General features: G+C 38.0%; 1 long non-coding RNA gene and 1 pseudogene across 2 annotated transcripts in view; both read left to right on the top strand.

The window, feature by feature from the left end:
- LOC118151471 (uncharacterized) overlaps positions 1–12,038 on the top strand; it is a 231,346-nt gene that overhangs the window by 93,220 nt on the left and 126,088 nt on the right. The gene's annotated exons all lie outside the window — the stretch shown is intronic.
- Positions 5,387–10,654, top strand: LOC118151470 (ras-related protein Rab-5C pseudogene; annotated as a pseudogene).

Below are 12,038 nucleotides of genomic sequence, written 5' to 3'. Positions count from 1 at the left end.
GGCTAATTTTTGTGGTTTTAGTAGAAATGGGGTTTCACCATGTTGGCCAGGCTGGTCTTGAACCCCTGACCTCAGGTGATTTGCTCGCCTCGGCCTCCCGAAGTTCTGGGATTACAGGCATGAGCCACCATACCTGGATGAATTCAGCATTTTATATTGTCTACAAGATTTAGGTGGGTGAGAAATACAATAGTCTATGATAGACCATGACAGATGTGTTCTGAGTACACCATTAGGGTCATGGAAAATTTTCCTCAATTTGTTTTCAAAGTAGAGAGAGATGATTATGGAGATGCATTTTACTACCACTGCTATTTTCTCCATCCCCTGCCCACCAAGGGGTTTTTAAATGACTTTCATACAGTCTCCTGCAAATGACTTTGCTTTTCTTCCAACTGAAGTTGGTATATGACTCTCCCCTTGATTCTCTATAATACTGTGTCTTGGCCAGGAGCAGTGGCTCACGCCTGTAAATCCAGCACTTTGGGAGGCCGAGGCGGGTGGATCACGAGGTCAAGAGATCGAGATCATCCTGGTCAACATGGTGAAACCCCGTCTCTACTAAAAATACGAAAAATTAGCTGGGCATGGTGACGTGTGCCTGTAATCCCAGCTACTCAGGAGGCTGAGGCAGGAGAATTGCCTGAACCCAGGAGGCGGAGGTTGCGGTGAGCCGAGATCGTACCATTGCACTCCAGCCTGGGTAACAAGAGCAAAACTCTGCCTCAAAAAAATAAAAAATTAAAATTAAAAAAAAAATAAATAAATAAATAAAAAAGACTGTGGACTGTGTCTTTTCACTTTTTGACTTTTATGATGTATGCCACCTAATAGGTCAAGTGTAGATTTGGGATTAGAATGAGGTAAAATTACAATTTTATCTGTGTTTACTTAATCTGTATTCAGAGCTCCTTGTATGGACAGTGGCTTTCCTAAGAACTAGTAAAGAGGCTAAAGCAGACTGAGTCAGTAGTAGGGCTTCCAAGGAAGGGTGACCTTTACACAGATACAAAGTAATTGCAAAAAAGTGTGATGAGACCAGAGTGCAAATAGGCAAAGAAAAGGCTCTATTCTAACCTAAGTTTAAAAAAAATCTTTTTTTTTAAACCTTCTACTTCTTGCTGTTGTACAATAGTAAAGTACAAGTTATTTGAACTTTTCGGAAAAGCAAGAAAAGTGGTTTAGCAAACCAAAATAATTTATGTAAGAAAATAGACTGTTATTTTTGTGCATTTTTGGATAGTGCATTATAGAAAATATTGTGGAATAATTTTTGCTAGGAATGCAAATAATTTTAAACAGAAATTATCAACTAAACTATTACCTTGCTTGATTTATTTACTCTAAAAGGCCTCTAAAACATAAAATTTTGTTTTTAATTTAAAAAAGATTACTTTTGTAGAGATGGGGTTCTCACCATGTTGCCCAGGCTAGTCTCTTGACTCCAAGCAATCCTCTTGCATTGGACCCCAATGTGCTAGGATTATAGGTGTGAGCTACTGTGCCTAACCTAAAATATAAAATTGAACACCAAATGACATCTGTTTATTAGTATTATTGAACATAAATTTATTATAAGCATGAATTTATTATTTAACATCAATTGATTATTATCATTATTGAACATTAATTGCTTTGCCAGGTTGAATTATGCAGCTTTATTAAGTTTTTTTTTAAGGAAGATAGTTTTGTGTGAGCTCTATCTCAACATCTTGAACTATGATTTGAGTTGGTAACACCTTTTTCCATGGAAACTCATTGAGTTAGTTTAAGAAGCACTTAAAATACATATTTTTTGGTCTTAGACATGACTTTGAATCAGCATATCTGAACAAGCATTCACAGGTGAATTTGTGGCATTGGTGTTTGTGTGGGCAGCCTGCTTAGAATTTCTGAGGGTGCAGAGATTGTATTTCAGAAAAAGGAAGTGGTAGGAGTTAAGGCAGTAGAGTGTGGTGGGGATTAGAATAATAGCTAGCTTGGCTGATGCCCAGGAAAATAGGAGAAGGTAAGACTGACAGGCAGTTTGGGGTGCATTTGGAAATAGCTTGCAACATCTTTGTGCAGCAGACAAGTGGGTATCACGACTCTTTTTGATAAGGAGTGGACTTGATTAAGGCAGAGCTCAAACTCAAAACGGAAACTACCTGCCAGACCATTGTTTGAAAGAGTAATGGGACTAATATGGGGTCAAAACCAAATTAGAGATAAAGCATGGGGAAAAGAGAGCAACAGAGAGTTGCAAAAAAGTGCTGAGGAAAACAAATAGATGCAACTTGGTGTTTAATTAGATATGGTGGGGGTGGGAGAGGAATAAAGCAAGATGACTCACGTTTGGAGCCGGCAAAAACAAGTGTACCCTTAACAAACAAGGAAGTCAGCAGAAACTTGTTTTTAGAGAAGTTTAATTTTAGAAATCTTAAGTTTGAGGTGCTGGCAGGGCATCCAAATTTAACCCCTTTCTTGGGCCTTTTATTGTAGGGGACAAGAGGCAAATCCATTCTTTCAGAAAGTGTCCTGCTGTTTACCCATTGCGTATCTTAATTTTCCCAGTGAGAACCCTGACCATGTCCCCCAGGGTTCTGTGTTTTTTTGTTTTTTGTTTTTTCCTGCACGGGCAGTATGAGGTCTTTTTTCTACGTTTTTGGGTTTAAGATACTGGTGAATCTACAAGATAAGACAACACTTTTCCTTGTTAGTACTGATTATTTTTTACATTAAAGTGTCAATGGGTCACTGTGGTTCTCTTCACTAGAGCTTACCAAAGATATCTCTATACCAGCAGTAAAGCTGTGGAGGAAGGACAGAGTGAGTCACGGGAAAGAATATCCTAGCCACCCAGTTCAGTTTTACAATTGTGTGGTAGGTTGGAACTCTGCACAGAGGTCAGAGTTAGAGAGAGATGGATTGACTGATTTATCTGTATGGAAGTGAGTGGGAAGGCAGCGGCAGATCTTCTGAGGGCATGCTTTTCTGCTTTACAACTCACATTTTGTTGGTGGCTGGCTGTGTCTTCGAAAACAGATCACACCGTTCTGGGGCACAGTGAGTCATTCCATTTTGTTTTCTTCCTCAGTTCCACTCTGCACTTGTCCCTAATCAGCTTCCTCTTATCTCTAACCATTTTGCCAAGTTTCTGTCTAAGCATTTCTCCTGTCTCCACTGAGGTCAGAGAAAAGGGAAATAGACTGAAATCAACATCCCATCCATAAGAGTTTATGAAGTATCCTGTTTGTGTGGAGTATCATTCCAGGTTTATCAATCATATTATATAAGTGACTGAAGTTGGTTAAAAGAAAGCTTACCTTTATATGACAATTACTAAAAGTTGAAATGAGTTATTGAGAGAGGTCACTGATTCTAAGTATAGAAGAAATGACTAGGTTGGGTGCTACCTGCTAGTTGATAATGGAACATAAGATCCTATATGTTATTGGGATAATGTGAATATTTTAAAAATTCTATTTCTTGTGACATACGGGCTGAAGATTGTTTCCCACTACTTTCTGTAAGCAGAACCCTTATCATTGAGCTTGTGTCCCTCTTTATATATGATTATTTTGTATCTGCCACCTCCTCCATATTGGCTTATATGCTGGCTTGTGAAAGTGGAAATTCTGTTATTTCACTTAAATCTTATTTGGAATTATGTTCTCACATGATTATTATGTGTCATGATCAATTCGGAATCATGTTTTAAAAGTGAAAATCATATAAATAATTGTCTTTCTATATGCAGCAGTATATTATGCAAATAATAAAATATTTCTTTTACACTAAATAGAGGGAATGAGGAAATCGTGTCCTAATTTAGCAGAAGCTATTTTTGTTTTGCATAACTAAGACATTTCCAATTTAGGGAATGCTGGTAGGTCAAGGGTCAAGGAAGAATTCAGCAAGAGACTATTGTAATGCACTTTCTCTTTTTCTGCAGATTGCTGTGAATAGACTAGAATCTGGCCTTCACAGGATGTTTGGGCTGATTTGAGGCAAATGTGCTTTACAGATCTAGAATCTTGTACCCCACTCTGGCTGAAGCCCCAGCCTGCAAGTGCAGACTTTTTGCCTGTTTCACCTGTGACACTGTCCACCTCTGAAGACTTGCCACCCTGACCTTGGCCCTTGCTATATTTCTTCAGTGGTTCTGATGATGGAATAAATAGAAGTGCCTGGTGTATACTGGAAATGGGGGGAGTGTGTGTATTTTCGGATAGTATTTTTTCTTTTTTTCATCTCTGTTCTAACTACTTTCTCTGGGCACAGCTTTGCTGTAGTTATAGCAAAGGCTAAACAAGGTGAACTTCAGTCTAGAAATTTTTAGTTTTATAATTTTATGAGAGAAGACTTTTTCAAATAATTTCCCTGCTTATTGGTTACATTTTAACTTGCTTTTTGGGATCCATGTAGTTAATTGATTAATCATCTAATTCTTACTGGCATGGTTATGGATGTTACTTACTATCTCAAGGCTTATTTTCCTGTAAGAGGGCATAAAACCACAAATTATAGATTTGTTCTGAGGATTAAATAATTCCCAGTGCCTAGAACATATATTTGATGAAAAAAATCAGTTCAGTTCTATTGACGCCAGCATTGAGATATGCTAAATTCAATGGTAATTCTGAGTTTCAGATTCTGAGAATGTCTTAAGTTTACACTAACTTACAATAGCAGCAATTGTTGAATGCTTACTATGTGGAAGGCATAGTAGGGCATATGTTAAATGCATTGTATTAACTTGTTTAATTCTCACTACAACATCAGGAGGTAGGTACCACCATCTATATTGTATAGCTTGGTTAGAAATAACTTGCCTAGGGATAGCCTGTTAGGTCTGTCTGATCCTGAGGTCTGTACCCCAAACTATATTATACTGCCTCCTTGTGATGATTTCTAAATACAAGTATCGTATTTTGAAAGTATGATACATAAACTTGGGCAGTTTTTCTATGATGACTGTGAGGTAGACTGTGAGGTGGGAAATGTTACACTTGGAGCGGAAAAAATTATAATTATGAACTCAGAATTCCGTGATCAGGAATCTCTGTTCAGAGGATGGACTCTGTAATTATATTTTCTGTGTTTGCATCTCAGCTCTGCCACTTTGTAGCTCTGTGACCTAGGATTAACTCAACTTTCAGAGCCTCAATTTTCTTGTCTATAAAATGATGAAAATATTGCCCAACTTATAGAGTTATGAGTATTTAAAGAGTGAATACATGTAAATTCCTTAGAATAGTGGCTGACACTTGGTAAGCACCATCATTAGCATTTCTGTATCTTTCACTTTATATATGTCTTCTTGTTGTCTTAATGTGTGCATAGTTGCTCTCTTGCTAAGAAATGCACAGATTTATTTAAGGATGTTGTGAAGCTTCTCCACGGAATTATAATGTGGTTTTGTAGTCTTCAGTATACTATAATAGAAGGAAAATTGTTACTATCAATTTTTCCACCTTCAAAACCAATTATTGCTTAAGAATTATTGGGATTAAGTATCTTTTAAATGTTTAATTCTGAATTCATATTTATAAAATTGATACCTGTTAAAATTAGTATTAGTAAAAGCCAAGTAATATTGAGTGACTTAGTTGTCCTCATCTTTAGTCATAATTTCAGACTAGAAGTGAAAGTGAATTTAAAAGACGTGGTTGTATAGAACTGTCTCTTCTTTTTATGAATGCATGTGAGTGAGGTAATATGATATGAAGTATGAGTATGAAGTGAGGTAATAAGAATATGGTTAGACATATTCTTAGCCTTTTTGCCCAGCTCAAGGAAGAGTTAATAAAGTAATGTTATGTAAAGCGCATTGAACTCCTCAAGAGAGAAGTGTTATATTAATACCTGCCTCACAGTGATGTTCTCAGACTTAATGTTTGTAAATTGCCTTGGTACTCCCAGTAACATCTTGATGAAGCATCATTTTGTTTTATTGCAAGGAGCTCTAAGTTACACAGAATACAAGTTAAGGGAGAACTAATATCCCAGACTTTGTTTTACAATCAGAAGTACATAAAATAGAAAACATTTTGTTCCGGTTGTGAACAGTAGAATTGATCATTTATTTTTTTCTCTCTGTTACTTTTGGGATGGGGTAGAGTTTATAATGTAGTTTAATTGAGCACTCATGGTGAAAGTATTTAATGGAAGAATTAGTGATCATGACACAAAGAGATCTTTAGAACACTGGTATTCAAATTTTTTAAGTTAAATTCCAATTTTAAGAGTCATTTTTAAAAATATGATTACTATTAAGTCTGGCATTTTTGAGACATGTCTTAAATCGATACCTGTAATACTTACAAACATCAGTAGGGAGAATCATATTGTAAACACATATTCTTGCTGTAGGGTACATTTTAAATGTCTAAACACTAATCAATATAGCAAAATTAAGTATTGACTAAAATAGCTTTATAATAAGTAATTATTGGTTTGCTCTTTTAGAAATTAGACATTTCACTTTGGGAATAAAGAGTAAATTTACTGTCATGAAATTAAAGTGTTTTTGACCTTTTTGTACAACTTTCCTCTGTCTATGAAATGATTAAGTTTAATATGATTGCACAGCTGTATTATGTTGCAAGCATCAATTTTTAATTATTGTAAGGTCAATGTTAGAACAAATGTGATTAGAACAGTACCTCAGTGCAGTTATTTACTTTCTACTCAGAAGCCACTCTGTGTTTACTAAAACTAACTCAAACCTCACTCGGTTGATATGGCCAATTAGATTCTTGCCAAATCCTTTATTTTCCTCAGTGTTCATTCCATGTATGTTATTTTGTTGATTCGTTCAGTTTTTTAAAATACAAACTGCTTGATTTATTTCTTCCCTTCATAGGGGGACATTTATTTTTCTGCGTGTCTGTGTACACATCTCTCTGTGTGTATAACCATAGATAACAGTAGCTTCACATAACATTGTGTCTTGCATAACACAAATATTTCTTCCACTCAGTATAATTGAGAACTGATTTGTATGAAGCACATCTAAAGAGAAAAGGAATTTCCTTGCCAAACATAGGTTTCTATGATTCTATGTTCACAGTGATTTGCTGCTCTTCCTTATTTTTTCCTGCCACATAAAAAAATGACAAAATAATATATGATCTACACATTAATCATTAAAATCTCCAAGATTTTCAGCATTAATAGTAATTCAGGTTTTAATCACAAGTGTTTCTAATTCTTAATTAGTTCTCCAGATTTCATTTACTGTTGATATATTATCTACATTTTAAAAACAGCAATAATGCTGAACAACAAAAACTTGTTGTATTTAGTAAATAAAGCAGCCTAAGACTTCCTGTACAGAACACAGAGGCCAGATAGTCCATCTACATGGCTTGGGGAATGAATGGTCAGGTGTTGGCTGGGCTCCATTGGGAGTCTTAAGATACAGCAGTAAAGGGCAGACAATCGCTTGGCTATGGTAAGTGGAAGAAGGGATGGTGGGGCAGTGATTCATTAGTAGGAATAAGCAGGAAGTGTTACTAAGAAGGCAAGTCTTACCTTTGATTCGTTAATAATTCTTCAGTCATTTTCATAGGGTTATAAAGGAACACTTATAAGAACTTACTACTATGTTAGATGATGCAGCTTTCACCCCATAGTCCCTTCTCATTTGTTACATTATTTTTGAGTCACATACTCTGAAAATAGTTGCCTTTGAAAAATAAATATGTAGGGTTTTCTTGTCAAATACTTTAAAGTTGTATGTAGGGTCTAATGATAGAATTTCACACATTGCAACAATGAGTGAGAAGATATTTTGGAATTAGGTGGTTCTTCCCCAAATCTCTTCAGTTATATTACCCAAGAGGAAGCTTATTCTGAGTGGTGTTGTGGAAGCTCAGTTATGGTAGTCAACTCTGAGAGACTCTTGGAAACATCTTGACATAAATGTCTGTAGAACCTCTAACTGTAAAGGTTCATGTACAACAGAAGCCTGTGACAGGCCTGCATTTCAAAGTTTCTAGTTTCAGAATCTGCTCTTAGCTACTGTCCTCTTAATTACTAAGCTATCTAGACCCAGCATATTTATCATATTTATAGTTACTATATTTAGTTGATCAACAAATCTAAAAAAAAAAGCTACAAAACTTTGTATGTTTCTGCCAATAGCTTAAATATCATTATTTACATTTTCTAAATCTTATTGAATGGAGAGATTCTATGATTAAAAAATAACAAATCTAATCACCAAGTTCCTCTTATTCTCCAGCCCCTTTTCTGCCTCCACCTTCACTACTTATTGACCAGAATATTTATGAAAAAGGGCACTATAAACGCTGCTACAGAAATTCTTCTTCTTATAAACAATGCACCACAGAAGGATCATGAATGAACAATTTTATAGAATGTAAAAGCCAAAGAAATGTTAATCAAGGCTTAAATTATGACTTATTCCTGTCAGCCACAGAAATTGGGTAAAAGCTTTGTTGCAAGAGATCATATATATGATGTGGCAATTTCATGGAGCCTTTCTCAGTTACCTTCACTGAGTCTAACCCTTTTTCCAATATGTCATTAAAAATCTTCACAAGAGGAGAGGGCCAGCTATGGCACTTCACTTTTCAGTCTTTAACTGCTTCTGGATTTGCTTTATCTTTCAAGATTGTACTAACATCCATAATTTGGATAATATGAGAATTTGCATGGATTACACATTTAGAGAAGATTATAGCATGTTTGGTTTGGGGGTCAGATGAGTCTAGCGTAGGGAATATAAATATGGCTCTCAATGTGAAGGTGCAAGATTAGCATACTGCTATATTTCTAAATAAAGTAAAATAGATATATTCATTATTCTTTTTAGTTTGGCTAGCTATTCAGTAGTGGCTGTAATTGGTTTGTTGCTCCCCTCTTTTTTTTTGTATAATACAGGAAGCTTTTGTAGCCTACACACTAGAAAAAAAGCAGGGAAGGACTTTTGGTTCTCAGTTGAGTTTTTTGCTATTGTGATAGATGCTCATGGTTGTAAGCTTGATGGTCCACTTTTGGTACAGGACTCTACTTACTCCAACCCAAGCCAGAACAGGATAGGAAACTTTGCCAAATCTTAAAGGCTCCTAGGAAATGAAGTTTTTGAATAGCCTGGAATCACTTTCCCTACGTGGTCATATCACCTCTTCTAGGGTGTGTTGAAAAATTTTTCATGAAGCCACATGAGTGGCCAATTATTCTATGAAAATATTATCAATAACATCAGAAAAATGAAAACTAATATGATAGGAGGCCAAAGTCTGGGATGCTGCGTTTGGGGAGAGAAGCAGAGCTGATCGAAGCCCTGGCCCCAAGTAAAGTCACTGCCCCGGAGCCACCTTGGAGGTCCACCTCCCCACTGAATGCCTCTTTGCACAGCACTGGTCCCTGCTCCCACCTCTCTGGACCACTGCAGCTGGATGGGCAGTGGCAAGTTCGGGAGGTACAGTACAACCCAATAAGATCTGTCTATTTAAGCTAGTTCTGCTGAAGGAGTCTGCAGTGGACAATCCAGCCTGTCCTCCACTTTGTGATGCTTTGTGAAGGGATAGTTTCATGAGTACCAGGAGAAGCACAATCAGAGCAGCCTTCCTCACACAGACTGTGTGCTTGGACAACACAACAGTCAGGTTTGAGATCTGGGAAAGGGTTGGACAGGAGCGGTATCACAGCCTGGCCCCCATATACTCTCGGGGGGCCCAGGCTGCCATCATGGTCTACGTCATCACCAACACAGATACATTTGCCCTAGCCAAGAACTGGGTGAAGGAGCTACCGAGGCAGGCCAGCCCCAACATGGTTTTTGCACTCATAGGTAACAAGGCAGACCTGGCCAGCAGGAGAGCCCTGGAATTCCAGGAAGCACAAGCCTATGCAGACAACCACAGTTTGCTGTTCATGGAGACATCAGCAAAGGCTGCAATGAATGTGAATGAAATTTTTATGGCAATAGCCAAAAAGCTTCCTAAGAACAAGCCCTAGAATGCATCTGGCACTCCAGTCGGAAACTGAGGTGTGGACCTCCAAGAGAATCATCCGGTCAGCACCAGCCAGTGCTGCAGAAATGGAGCCCCCCTTTTCTGCCCCTGCCCCCACCTCCTCCACCTGAATGACCTGACTGGAATCCACTCAACCAATTGCATTTAATGACTCGGGCCACCTCTTGGGTAGGCGGGGGGTAGATGTAGGAGTCCACCATGATTTCTCCACATAATTTTGATCAGAGGCCATAGTGAGTTATTCCACGTGTACATTTCTGTACAAACACTAATTCGATTTTAAGTCTTAAGTCAGTTTTAAAATATATATGATCTTCTGCTCTTCCCACTTCCTCTTCCTACTGCTCTACCACTTTTCTTTTGCTGGTAGTAGCCACATGCTCCTGTCTCTCCAGCCTTGTATGTGGGGACATTGGGGTCCAAGCAGCTACCTTCTTTCCCTCTTGCAGAATAGCGGACCCAGCAAGAGCATCCACATCCTTGCCTTGTTTAAAGTGGTCTTGGGTTTGGGTGGTGGGGTAGGCCTTGGGGCTAGGGAAGGAAGAGGCAGCTCTTTCTTCATCTGGCTGTCATCAGGCTGCAGCCCTTTCCCTTCCCCCAGTTCCCTGCTGGAAAACCACAGCATTATCACGGCATTATTGTGACAGCCACAAACTCATTGCCTACCATCCCCCCACTCTCAGTCACCTTGGGCTCTGGCTCTGAGCCCAGTTCTGACCAAATCATGAATATTTGGGAGTGGCTGGGTAAAGGGGAGAGTGGGAGGGGACAGAACCAACTTTTTCTTGTATTTTGGTATTGTATGTTTTCTTCAAAATGTAACCAATCAGTATCTTGACAATATAGTCAAAATGTGGTTGATCACAATTTCATAATAATTGGCTACTTATGTGGCTTCATGAAAATTCTTCACCACACTCAAAAGGGGGTGATATGACCAGGTAGGGAAAGTGATTCTAGACTATTCAAAAATTTCAATATAGTCAGATAAAAAAAGAATATTGATATGATAATAATAGTTTATATTCACCACATAGCAAAAAAGTAAAAATTAGGAGTATAATAAGTGATGATAAAGAGAGGGAGTAATGAAACACATAAGCTGTCAGTGGGGATATAAACAGGTGCAACCGCAGTCAATGCTCACAACACTTAATCATTGTGTCAGGCATTAATGCTTTAGTTACTGAACTGCGGGAAAGTTTCTGTTGGCTAAGAGGCTGGCTAGGTAGGATGACAGACTTGTCCTCTTTTAACTTTTCTGGCTTAAAATTGAAATGACCTGTTCTAGAAACCCTCTCAGTCCCAGGAAAACGGGGATAGTTTAGGTTACCCTGTGGACATAGCAATTGCAAGGGGATCCTCCAGGGACAGGCAGCAGCTGTTTATCAAGTGTGGAATTATATCAATATTTTACAAACAGGTCAAGCCATCCTGGTGTGTAGCAGCTCTGGATATATGCACTTTGGAAGACATTTTGGCATTTGGCATCCTGTGAACTTCAATATACATATGCCCTGTGACTCCCAAGTTCCTCTCAGTGGCATACAGATTAGAGCAACTCTTGAGCATGTGTTAGGAAATGTATACAAACAACATTCTGCAACAAGACATTAGATGACCGTATTGTGCTTTTCATCCAATGGAATACTATGAAGCAGTAGCATTGAAGGTAACATGAACTCATCTCACAAATGATATCAGGTCAAAGACACAAGTTGAAAAATACAGAGGATACGGTTGATTTATATAAAGTTAGAATCAGGCAAAAGTAAGTAATATTTAAAAGCAATACAAACATATACAATTATAAAGGATAGCAAGTAGATGATAATAAATGTAAAAGTTTGTGGTGATGATGCCCTGTGGGATGAAGGAAGGGGCTCACAAAAGGCTTTAAAGTTCTTGCAGTGTTCCACTTCTCCTTTTTTTTTTTTTTGAGACGAACTCTCATTCTATGGCCCAGGCTGAGGTCCAGTGGCACAATCTCAGCTCACTGCAACCTCTGCCTCCCGGGTTCAAGTGGTTCTCCTGCCTCAGCCTCCTGAG

Source organism: Callithrix jacchus, chromosome 2 (genome assembly GCF_049354715.1).
Source record: "Callithrix jacchus isolate 240 chromosome 2, calJac240_pri, whole genome shotgun sequence".
In the NCBI taxonomy this organism is placed as follows: Eukaryota; Metazoa; Chordata; class Mammalia; order Primates; family Cebidae; genus Callithrix; species Callithrix jacchus.
Note: the sequence above shows the minus strand (reverse complement) of the source record. Positions and strands in the feature narration are given on the sequence as shown.